We start from the raw sequence: 12,840 nt of genomic DNA on the forward strand, positions 1-12,840 counted from the left end.
AGGGAATCTAAGTGGACTATGTAGGCCAAGTAGTCAAGGAAGGCTTCCTGAAGGAAGAGACATAGCTGGTGAGTAGACATCAGTTGGATGGGGCTTTCAAGCAGAGGAAGGGCCTGTATAGGGAGGATCTGGGGCAGTGATAGGCTGGGGAGGGGTCCCCTGGGACTTGTCATGAGGCTGTATTTGTAGAGTCAGCACGTTATTCATACTTAGACTATGTGTTTATTTGGGGCAGCCTGGGAGGTGGCTAAGGGAGATCACTGTCCTCCCTCCACCCACCCTTGGAGCCAATATGAAGCTGGGATCAGTGAACTTTTCCCACAAAGGGTCAGAGAGTAAATATTTTTGGCTGTGCGGGTCTCGGCTACAACCGCTCAACTCTGCCAGTGTAATGCGCGTACACATAAACAGATGGGCACAGATTTTTAAAAGAAGTAATTAAAAAAAAATAAACAAAAACCTATTTGGCTGCTCTAGGCCTCAGTTGCAGCATTCAAACTCTTAGTTGTGGCATGTGGGGTCTAGTTTCCTCATCAAGGATCAACCTGGGCTCCCTGCATTTGGGAGTGTGGAGTCTTAGCCACTGGACACCAGGGAAGTCTCCACATGGGCATAGATGTGGAATTTTATATCACCTTCATGTGTCACAAACTAGTCTTTTAATAGTTTTTCAAACATTTAAAAATATAAAACTAATTACTGGCTTGCAGGCTATACAAAAAAACAGGTGTCAGGTGGGATCAGGGCCCAGGTCTGCGCTTGTCCACCTCACTACTAATCCAGAGCCCCTCAGAGGGATGCAGAGGGTAACTCGAAGGGATGGGCGAGTGTAACAGGCCTCCTGGGGAGGAACCAGGGAGGTGGACACTGGTCACCTCCAGTGACCAGGAATCTAAGGGGCTGGGACTCTGTCCTGAGAGCAAGGAGGACTCATTGAAGGGGGTTCACCAAGTGAATGATAGGGTCATACACACAGTGAGACAGATAAATCGGGCAGCAGTGTGGAAAGGGGTGGGAAGGAGTTAGATTAGAGAACCCCACTGAAGGCTGAAGACATCTTCTTTGTCAGGGAATTCACAGTATAAAAATCCACCTGGGCTACTGCTTTGACTCTTATTTCAACAAAGCTGCTCATTCCTTTTAAGCTTTCGCACTAAGCACTTAAACATCAAAGACGGAGGTAAAATTTTGGAACTAAAATTCATTAAGGAATCATTTTTAAGACCAGAGAAGTGAAAAACATGTTGGACTACTTTTAAAATTGGTGATGTTTCCGGATGAAATTAAACCAGTTAGCAAATTTCAGTCTCAGTTGTTATGGCTCCAAAAGGTAATTCACAAAGAATGAGAGAATTCAACACATGCTTTAAAATCTGGGCCAACAAAAGACATCCCCATGCCAAGTGGGTTGGGGACACCAGAGCCCAGAGTTGAAGTCACTCCCTTCATCAGCTCATATATGGCACAAATGGACATACCCATGTACCACCCTGCCTTCCCGCCCCCAGAAAGGGCAGCTTGCAGGTAGTTAAAACCCACAGACTGAGAACACATACTCTAAGGCCATGGGACCTTCTGTCCCAAGGTGGACTGATGACTTCAAATAAGGAACAAGTATCTAAGTAGGCTCAGGGCATGTTAGCACTGTGCTTTTCCCATCACTCATTCACCCACTCAAACCTTCATCACATGTCTATTAATTACACTGAGCTTAGTGCTAGAAATACAGAGGTAAGACCCAGGTCCCTGACGCTAGAGGAGAGGAAAAACATGTAGACAGATAGCAAAAGGCACCGTAATAAATGGTAGAGGAGAGGGCTCTGCAGTAGGTACTAGAAGCTTATAAGGAATTTGAAGAGAGGGCTTTTGCTATGTGCCGTCATCATCAGCAAGGGAAGAAAAATAACAGGATGTTTCACAAAGCCCCTGCTTACTCCAAGAACCCTAAAGGCACTGAACAGACTTTATGAGTTGCAAACAGTCCCTGGTCATCTCGTGTCTGGGCAACATCACACAACACGGGGTGGGCTGAAGGTGGGGAGGAGGTGCAGGGAAGGATGTCCCCACAGAATGCTCATTCTCAGGATGGGGACACCCAGACCTCACTGGCTCTCTCCCAGGAGCCCATGATCTTCCTATCTTCAAGATGCATGAAAACTTTCAGCTTATTATCCGGATACTTGAAATTGCCTGATGTTCTCAGTGACCTATTCAATGCTGTCCTTCTCCCTGGCTAAGAGAACCCTGATACTGCCCAGGATGACTTGCAGTACAAGCCCTGGGGGCCCCCTTCCCAGACTCCTTTACAGCTGTGCAACATGATTTTGGACAATGAGACACAAACTCAGGACATCAGGGGTTCTGGAGAGCGCTGCTTTTCCTTATCTAAAAGGACAGGCTGTCCAGCCGGCAGGACCTTCGTGTTTTTCCTGGTCTTAAATATGACACGCTGTCTGAAGAAGGACAGCAGCAGCCGTTATGCCTCCGGGAGGCAGGCCACCATGCAGGGCGTGGAGCTACAGGAAGGGACAAGACCAGAGCCTACGTGCTGAGGATGGCAGAGCAGAAAGTAGAAAGAGCCTGGGTCTCTGACCATCTCGCTGAGCAAGCTAGCTACCACCAGCAACTGCCAATCTCTGAACTTGTTACAGGAGAAAAATACCACAGAGCAGGTGGCGTGAACAACAGAAACTTGTTTTCTCACAGTTCTGGAGGGTAGACGTCTGAGATCGAGGTGTGGGGAGGGCTGCTTTCTTCCTCTGACGCCTCTCTCCTGGGCTGTCTTCGCCCTGGGTCTTTATGTGGTCTTCCCTGTGTGTCTGTGCCCTGATCACCCCTTATAAGAACACCAGTCAGGCTGGATTCGGGCCCACTCACAGGACTTCATTTTTACCTTAATTACCTTAAATAGAGTCACATTCTGATGTGCTGGGGATAGAACTTCAACCTATGAATTTTGTGTGCATGCGTGTGTGCTAAGTCGCTACTGTCATGTCCAACTCATTGCAACCCCATGGACTGTAGCCCACCAGGCCTCCTCTGTCCGTGGGGTTCTGCAGGCAAGAATACTGGAGTGGGTTGCCAAGCCCTCCTCTAGGGGATCTTCTCGCCCCAGGGATTGAACCTGTGTCTCTTATGTCTCTTGCCCTGGTAGGCGGCTTCTTTACCACTAGCACCTGGGAAGCCCCAGTGAATTTTGGAGGGTCACAATTCAGATCACCATAGTAGTTTTCTCTGACTTGCAAATGAAGTAACTTTTCTAGTACAGATGGTTTCTGCAAATCATTAGTTTGCAAAAAAAAATTTTTTTTAAACCATGGAACTGTTTGTTCAAATGAAATCATATCGTGAGTCTGATGATAAAGCCATCTCCCCACTCCCAGGGCCCCTGCATCTCTATAGAGATTGAAAATGTGAGCTCACCGCCTCCTCTCTGTGGCACTGACCGTGCACATGCCAGACAGGAACTCTGCTAAGAACAGAGTATTCTGGCCCATGTGGTCTAGTGGTCTAGTTCCCCATGAGCCTGACATGACTGCAGCAACTTGAGCTCTCATTTTGTTCAGCATAAGGGCTGGCATCTCCCTTCACCGGGGAATCTTCCTGGCAGACCATCTATCAGCAGAACGCCACTCACAGACTTTTTTTCTTTTCTTTTGGCCATGCTGCATGGCTTGTGGGATCTTAGTTTCCCAACCAGGGATTGAACCTGGGCCCTCGGGCATGAGAGCATGGAGTCCTACCACGGCAGAATCCCCACAGCTTATTTCCATTTAAAAAAAATGCAGAAAGGCAAAGGAAGAGAATAAAAATAGTAATTTTACCGCCCTGAAATAATCACCATTGACATTATAGTTTAATATCTTTTCGCACTTTGCTTTGGAGTGTGCGTGCATATTTTTCTGCATGCTTGCATACTTTTAAGAAGTTAATATTTTAATCACCCTTTTCCACTTAATATTTCACAGACATCTTTCCAAGGCCCCAAATATGGTTTCACGTTATCCCTTTCAATGGCTACAGCACACTCCATTCTAAAGGCTCACAGTACCAAGTGCTGTTATTTTAGGCAAGTCAGGAGAGTCCCACAATATGACTTCACCGTGGGCAGTGGCCTCCTGTCACATCAAACCCCAGCGCTCGAGCACTGACAGGACCCCTGCTTGTGGTCCCAGCCCTAGAACTGAGCCCCGAATATCCACATGGAACCTGCCAGAGAGAGGTGACTCTAACAGCCTCATAATAGACATCGGCATCATCTCATTCTGAATTTGAGGACCGGGTGTCACAAAAACTGAACTAAAGCAGCAGGAAAAGGTGGCATTTCCTCACAGGTGTCTGTGGGTTGCAGACTCTGGCTTCCAGAGGCCTTGGAGGGCTGACTATGGGTCTGTCATTCAGTCAGGGAGCAACCAGGCCATCTGGTCTACCGACATCCAGCTCTGGAGGTGCACCACAGGCCCGCTCCTTTCCTCCTGCCAGGAAAGCTGGGACCCTCTGTGCTTTCCACGCAGAAGCCAAATGGGAAGGTCTTGCTAAGCCCCCAGGGGTTTCTGCGGCATGCTGCCTGGGAAGAGAGGCCTGTCCTTGGGGAGTGCGTTAGTCCGCTGCCCTGGGTGCCTAGAGCCGTGGCCCGTCTGCAGAGCTGGAGGTGACCCTGTGCACTTCTTCAGGCTTTGGCCGGAGTCCCTCCCTGTTTGTTTTACAAACTCCTACTCAGAGTTTCAAATTAGGCTCATTAAAAAGCCAGCTCCCCAAGGGGCTATAAACGTCACATAGACAAACAGAGCGTTAGTTTACAAGGCTGGCGAGTGATCCGCCCACCACGATGGCCTGGACCTGGTGGATACAGTGAATCAGCCTGATCGGGCAGTACCCCCTCCTCCACTAAGGCTGTGTCAGCCACCGGCCAGAGAAGAGGCAGGCCAAGGACGGCCTTCCCGGCCAGCTGGGCTGGATCGCACTTGGATTTGAGCAACATAACTAACAGCAGGGAAAGAACTGCCTCTCTGACACCCTCTGCGGCTCTCAGCTTTTTCTCACTTTCTTTGCAGCACCCCAAGTCTGCGTCCAAACCCCTATAATCATTCTTACAGGCAGAGGTGGTTGCCAACAACATAGCTCCCCACATTCTCACTCACGCCTTGAGCAGATTAACCTTATCTTTCTGTGGGGGTGTTTCTCCTGCCTGGGTGGCTCCGGTGGGCTCCTGTTCTAGCTCCGGCAGATCTGCTTTGCAGCTCATGCCCCTGTGAGGGGTTGTGCCCTGCAGGCGGAAGGCTGCAGTGAATGGAGGGCAGAGAAAAGTAGACTCCTGCTTCCCAGCATCAACCTCATTATTTGAGTCACTGACCAGTCAGCATGCCGCAGATGACTCTGAGGTGGAAGCAATGTCACCTTAGAGACCTTACTGTCCACCCCCAGGCTCCCTGCCAGATGGTCGAGGTGAGAAAGCATCAAAATCTTAACTGCCTAGACTAAAATTTCAAAAGATCACTTTTCTGTCCCTGGGCTTTACTATAACACACATGGCATCTCCTCCTTCCAAACTCAGAAGAGCCTGACATGTATTTATTAACAGCCAAGGCTGGAAAGGACTACAGAAACCACAAAGCCTCTCATTTTGCACATCCCCATGATTCGTCTTTATTTAATATGCTGCCACTATGGTATCAATATTCACCACACCCCCCAGTACAGATGGCCCTGTCTCATCAGTCCCTGATGTTTGACATTCCCACACGACACCCTGAGTAGCTGCCTGAGGACTCAGTTCTGGTGATCAGGAGCTCGTGTGCAGCCCCAGCTGCTAGAAAGTTTTCATTTAATCCCACCTGTCTTGTTGCAGCTTCCGCCTCTTGTCTTGTGTCCACACCAGTAAACTGACTCCCCTTTCCATGCGGGGGCCCCTCCCTCCATCACAGGTCCTCACCTGGTGTGATTCTAGCCCATTGAGATCTGGGAGCCCAGGACTCAAGCACACCCCCGGAATAGGTTATATGCGTCTATCCCGACTGGTTCAGAAGAGCAGAGGATGGTCCACTCCCCTCTTTCCAGATTCTGAAATACTCATGATTGCAGTCTCTGCACTGGCGGCAACCCCCGTTCCTGTCCTTCCTCTTTCTACCCAGTGACTGCTCAACACCTTCTTCCCAGAGCTGTTGCAGACCATGGCACAGTGGTCACGAGTAGAAGCTTACGGGTTGGGCAGACCCAGCCTCAAATCTGGCTCTATCACCTACTCACCCTGTGGCCTTGGACATATGACACCTTGTCAGAGCCTCAGTTTCCCCATCTGTAGAATGGGGATAACACCTGCTCTCAGAGAGCACCCATGACAGTCAGTTGAGGCCCCAGGAATGCACAGTGCTGGGCACGTGATACAAGGACAGTGTCCCTGTCTGTGCCATCGTCCCCATCAGTGAGGATGTGGCCTTTTACCATCGCCCTCGGCCCTCTCCCAGGGTTCTCAGGCTCCCACAGGAGCTACTGTGATATCGACAACCCTTTTACCAGAAGCTTATAAAGGGCAGAGGCTATGCTTTTCGCCTTACTACTTCCCTCCCTCTGTCATCTCTGCAGTTCCAAGAACATGATCGATGCTTCATAAGTAGGAAAAACCCATGTTCAGAGAACACGAATTTATTTTAACTTTAAGCCTTAGTGAAAACATTGGACCCTCTCACTAGTAAAGCAAACCACAGAATAGCTTTGGCTTCAGAATAGCTTTCTCTTGACTGCGCCTCCTCCCTTTGCCTGGTCTGTTAGGAGATGGCTGTCTTGGGGACAGATGTCAGAGGGTCGGGCGCTGACTGCAGACCCAGGCACTCAAGCAGGATGGAAAGAGAGAGGGCAAGTCAGTCTGCCCTCCACCTTCCCACTCCAGGTCCTGGTCCTGGTCCACAGACAAGCTGGAGGGGAGCACGGAGGTGCGGGTTCGGAGGCTCTGGGTGGTCATAGTGACATCATAGCTCTAACAGCACTCTGACTCCACGCTGTGTGTGCAGACTACAGAGCCCACCCTCAGCTCCTGGTTCTCCTACTCCCTTCCCTTAGAAAGAGAGAGAAAAGGAGGGAAGAGGGAGAAAGGGAGGGAAGAAAGTGTGTCTGAAAAATAAACATGAGCTATATGAGTGCCTTGAGCTCAGAAGCCCCGTGACGTTTCAGAAGAAGTCACCTACACGTAGATGACTTTTATTTCTTCAAACAAACACCGGAAACGGAAACGGCTTGGTAGGATAAGCCATCCCTCTGGCCCCTACCTAGAAGCCCCGTCTCTTGAAAGAGGTAGTTTTAATGCAGGGGCTTTCCTGGGGAAATGGGAAGCAAAACCCAAGGTCCCCTTACATGAATGACGACCCTGTCTCCTTAGGGAGTCATTAACAGTGGCAGACTAGAAGAGGATATGGAAGGGGAGTATGGGGTCCACACAAAATGCCCAAGACCCCTTGGTAATGTAACGGGCCCCATTTACTCTAAGAAAACTGACACTGGGACTTCCCTGGTGATCCAGTGGTTGAGAATCTGCCTGCCGATGCGGGGGACGCACTTTCTGGTCCAGGAAGATTACACAGGCTGTGGGGCAGCTAAGCCCACATGCTGCAACCACTGAAGCCCGGGCACCTAGAGCCTGTGCCCTGCAACAAGAGAAGCCACCGCAATGAGGAGCTTGTGCACCACAATGAAAAGTGCCCCAGCTCGCAGCAATGAGAGAAAGGCTGCACAGCAACGAAGATCCACCACAACCACAAATAAATAAATAAAAGAAAACCGACACTGCAGGAGGTTAAGCAACTTGCCCAGGATCCTACTTCCAAGCCAGGAAGCAACAGGATCCACGCTCTACACTGCTCCACTGTAGGGAGTCTGGGCCCAGCACTGATAAATCAAAACTGAAGACGTCACATATCATTAAATCTACCCTTTGAATACGTACAACTCAGTGGCTTTTAGTATATTCACAGAATTGTAAAACCATAACGACTATTTAATTCCAGAACATTTTTAATAGCCCCCCAAAGACACCCCCATTCCCTGTCTTCCCCACCCCTGCCCAGCCCTGGCAACTAGTAATCTACTTTGTCTCTATAAATTTGCCTACCCTAGGCAGGTTATGTTAATGGTATCATACAACATGTAGCCTTTTGTGCCTGGCTTCTTTTACATATGTGGCACAGTATTTTTAAGGGTCATCCACGTCATGCTGTATCAGTGCTTTACTTCCTTTTGTGGCTCAACGATCTTGCGGTGTATGGCTAGACCACACTTTACCTTTGCAACAGTTGATGGACATTTGGATTCTTTCCACTGTTCAGCTATTACAGATAATGCTATTGTGAGCATGTACTTACAAGTTTTGTGAGCACATGTATTTTCATTTCTTGTACATCTACACCCAGGAGTGGAATTGCTGAGTCATATGGTAATTTTACATTTGACTTTTTGAGGAAGTACCAGAATATTTTATCACATTGCCTGCATCACTACATTTCTGCCAACAAACAGTACGTGAGGGTTTCGATTTCTGTACGTCCTGGCCAGTACTCGTTACTGTCTGTTTGGTTACTAGGGTGCATGAAGCAGCATCTCATTATGTGATAATCTTTTAAAAAATTATTTATTCTTTGACAGTGATTCCATGCCAAAATGGAATTCCTTGAGGGCCATTACAAAAGACATGAAAGAAACACCTAAAACATAAGACAAACATAGCCAACAAAAAATCAGTCACGGGAGATTAGATGACCCTAAGAATGAAACTCACTCACTGGATTCACATTAAATTACTCTTATCATTATAATCAATGCATGTTGACTGCAGAAAAATACAGAAAATACAATCAGGTCTAACGTAGAAAATAAAAATCACCCATAATCCCATCACTTAGAGGTACTGATATATTTTTTAAATATACAGTGTTGCTTCATTTTACTTACTACACACTATTTTCTTGACATTAAATGTCTTTGAAAAAGTCTTTAAGTGTCTACGCAGTAATTGCCACCTGCTTCAGGTTCTACTACTTTGCCTGACATTTGCTCTTCTACCTGTGTCCACTTTCTTGTAAAACTTCCCAATATTCAGTTCACAAAGCAGAGCCTCTGGTTGCCCCTGGAGAGTTCATGGGATGGACAGCTACATACCTGTGTGAGAGTGCACATACATGCCCGAGAGTACACACACACACACACACACACACACACACGGCCTTCCCATTTCCCTGGGATGCTGGGCAAGTCTTTAGTCTTTCATCAGTAAAATGGGACTGGCTTGCGACTTCACTTTCATGCATTGGAGAAGGAAATGGCGACCCACTCCAGTGTTCTTGCTGGAGAATCCCAGGGACGGGGGAGACTGGTGGGCTGCCATCTCTGGGGTCACACAGAGTTGGACACGACTGAAGTGACTTAGCAGCAGCAGCAGTGTCTACCTCAAGCTGCTGATTTGGCAGAAGGCTTAGTTAGTGACCACCTCTTCCAGCCCCTTCCCTGTTATTCTCATCACAAAACTATTGTACAGATTTGGCTGTTATTTCCCCAGTAGCAACCAGTACATCCCATACCCAGATCCTGGTTGCCAATACCACCGAAAGGACCCAGAGCTCCCTGGAGAAATGGCAGATTCTAGGAATGGGGCAGGAAATACACAAGATGAAACTGAAGCATCTTGTAATGCCGGAAAGTAAGACAGTGCTAAAAAAAACCAAAAGCCAGAATGATGGGGCATGTCAAAGGGATGCAGGGGCCAAAGAAAAGAGCTCTCAATGACCCAGGATGGAACAATTTCAGCAATTGAGGATTACAATCCAAAGTGTAAACTAAATATCCGTGTATCATATGATTAACAATAATTGAACAAATGATCGAATGGATAATTGAGGGGAAAACAGACAGACCTTCCACTACATCACAGCAGAGAAACCTGACAAACGTCCCAGGGGGCAAGGTGAGCCTCATCAGTGGTAAGTCATGTTGACAGCACGTACCCTGGGCACGATGTGATGAGAAGGGCACTTTGCTTCTGTGGTCTTCCCCCGCAAGAACCCACAATCCCAACCTAATTATGCGAAAAACCTCAGTCAAACCCAAACTGAGGGACCTTCTAAAAAACACCTAAGAACAGCAGCAAGGAAAGGCTTAGATGCCAAACTATCACAGCGGAGAGGACTCTAAGATGATAGGGTGACTAAATGTAGTAACAGGGTCCTGGAAACAGAAAAAGGACAACAGGTGAAAACCCAGGAAATACTAACGAAGTACGGACTTCAGTTAATAACACTGTATCAAACTGAGATACTTGTTGAGACAAATGTACATGTGACAAACCTAAGATGATAAGAGGGAAAACTGGGTTTGAGGCATCTGGGGACTTACTGTAATATTCCTGCAACTTTTCTCTAAATCTAAAACTATTCTTTAAAATTCATTCAGTTCAGATCAGTTCAGTCACTCAGTCGTGTCCGACTCTTTGTGACCCCATGAATCGCAGCACGCCAGGCCTCCCTGTCCATCACCAACTCCCGGAGTTTACCCAAACTCATGTCCATGGAGTCAGTGATGCCATCCAGCCACCTCATCCTCTGTCGTCCCCTTCTCCTCCTGCCTCCAATCCCTCTCAGCATCAGGGTCTTTTCCAATGAGTCAACTCTTTGCATGAGGTGGCCAAAGTACTGGAGTTTCAGCTTCAGCATCAGTCCTTCCAATGAACACCATAAATGTTAATAAATAAGTAAATCCTACAAACAAACAACAAAAGGAATGTCCCAGAAATGGCATCATGTGGACTTCCCTAATTCCTAGTGAGGGGAAGAGCACTGAATCTGCTGGGATTTTTTAATTTTTTTGGCTGCAACATGAGACTTGTGGGATCTTAGTTACCCGACCACGGATTGAACCTAGACCCTTGGCAGTGAAAGCTCAGAGTCTTAACTACGGGACTGACAGGGAATTAGCACAGTATATCTATTGTTGACATAACTTTCTGGGCCCCAGATGTAGCCACTCCAGCCCAAAGTACCACATCAGCACACTGAAACTTTGATAACTTTTACATCCCTTTCAACACTCCACTTGATCAGAAATGCAATATGGATCCAGTCATTTGATCCCCAAGTGCCAAGCCAACTCTGGGCTTTTCCACCCAAACAAGGCTGACCATGTGGCTCTGGCCAATCAGCTATTTTTTCTTCCCCTCCTCCTTGTTCTTTATTCCATAAAAGCTCTTGCCTTCCACCCTATTTTGCAGTTCTCCAAAAGGAGCCCGTCCACTTCATCAAGCGTTAAAGTTTGTATTAGCTAAATCGTCTTCTTCAATCCTTTTTTAAACACTATTTATTCATGCGTCCATTCCAAATAAAACATTTCTACTGAGCCCTTACTGGAGGCCAGGCACCGTGCTGGGCCTCGAGGATGTACTGGTTCAGAGAACAGGTGTTTTTTTCTCTCTGCTCTGCTGGGACCATGAGGGGAGATGCCCTGGGGAACTGACTTGGTCCTTCTGTAGCTAGGGAGGCAGCTGAAGCTTGCTGGGTGAATGTTAAGTTCACCCCAGTCACTTGCATATAATGGTCACCCTTGGCTCACTGTTAGGCATTTAACAAGGCTGTTATGTTTTAGGATACTTGGGTTTGGTTTATTTGGATTTTTTTCCTCCAGATCTTTGTTTCTGATTATAATGATAAATATGATTATTATTTAAAAACTAGAAAGGCAAACAAATATAGAAAAAGAAAGTTTTCTGTACTCTTACCTCCATAGATAATTGCTGTATATTTTTTCCTTCAAATAGCATTTCTTTTGGTGCATAAATTAACCATATCAATATTCCCTCCTCTCACCACAAATGGGATTTTTTTTTTAAGGCCATGCCCCTCGGTATGTAAGATCTTAGTTCCCAGACCAAGGATCGAATCTGTGCCCCCTGCATTGGGAACTCAGAGTCTTTAACTACTGGAGCGCCAGGGAGGAATCTCACAGATAAGATCTGCAGTGTTCTGCTGTAAATGCCTCCCCAAATCTGAACTGTGCCCGCCACCCCCTGCCCCCAATCTCACAGGCATCTAGTGAAGCTGCCAGCTCCAGGGCACCTGAAGCAGAGCCAAGCTGGGGCTGCAGGTATTTTCCACAACAGGTGCCCTAGTGAGGGATTTTCCCCTTTTCCTGGCTCTTCCCCTGCGGGGGTAGGGCAGAGCCAGGAGCCTCTCCCCAGGGAGATGCCCATAGCAGGCCATGAGTCAGGCAGATGAGCTTCCGGTGTGAAGTCACACTGAGGCGCTATTTGTGGACACCCAGCAGGGCCAGCTGAGTGTGACTCAGAAAGGCAGGAGTGAATGGAGGAGGTTCGGCGTCAGGCGAGAACAGGTATCAGCTGAGAATGAGAGCTGTTGGGCTCACCTCTCCCTGCCCTTCCTAGAGCAGAGGCTGTAACCAGAACTTCAGAACCACAGTAAATTCCCCAGGCTTTTCCCATCAGGGGGATTCCTGGGTTACTTTCACTGAGAACAAGGCCATCTATGTCCAGGGTGAGGCTGGTAAGTGTGACTCCAGACTCGCAGAGGAGAGATGCAATTCAGAGTGCCAGCATCATGAGAACTTCACTTTTTATGCCAGTTCTGGCTCTGCCTCTCACAAAACAAGGCACACAATCGTTTCCTAATGCAAACACACAGCTACCAGGGAGGGCGAAGCACTGTGGACATGCAGGTGAGTTAAGTCTGCCTTGTGAATTAAATCTGCCTTGAGATTACCAGGTGATGCTGCCTGCTCTTCTCAGCCTGAGAGCTCTGGGGATACTGACTCTGCCGTCCTTTTAGTTCCCCGGAAGCATTTACACAGAGCTTC

At 47.8% G+C, this 12,840-nt stretch overlaps 1 protein-coding gene across 1 annotated transcript in view; it reads right to left on the minus strand.

The window, feature by feature from the left end:
* The window catches only part of ABTB2 (ankyrin repeat and BTB domain containing 2), a 186,231-nt gene that overhangs the window by 60,524 nt on the left and 112,867 nt on the right, over window positions 1-12,840 (minus strand). The window lies entirely within an intron of this gene.

The sequence above is a fragment of the Bubalus kerabau genome, chromosome 15 (genome assembly GCF_029407905.1).
Source record: "Bubalus kerabau isolate K-KA32 ecotype Philippines breed swamp buffalo chromosome 15, PCC_UOA_SB_1v2, whole genome shotgun sequence".
Lineage (NCBI taxonomy): Eukaryota > Metazoa > Chordata > Mammalia > Artiodactyla > Bovidae > Bubalus > Bubalus kerabau.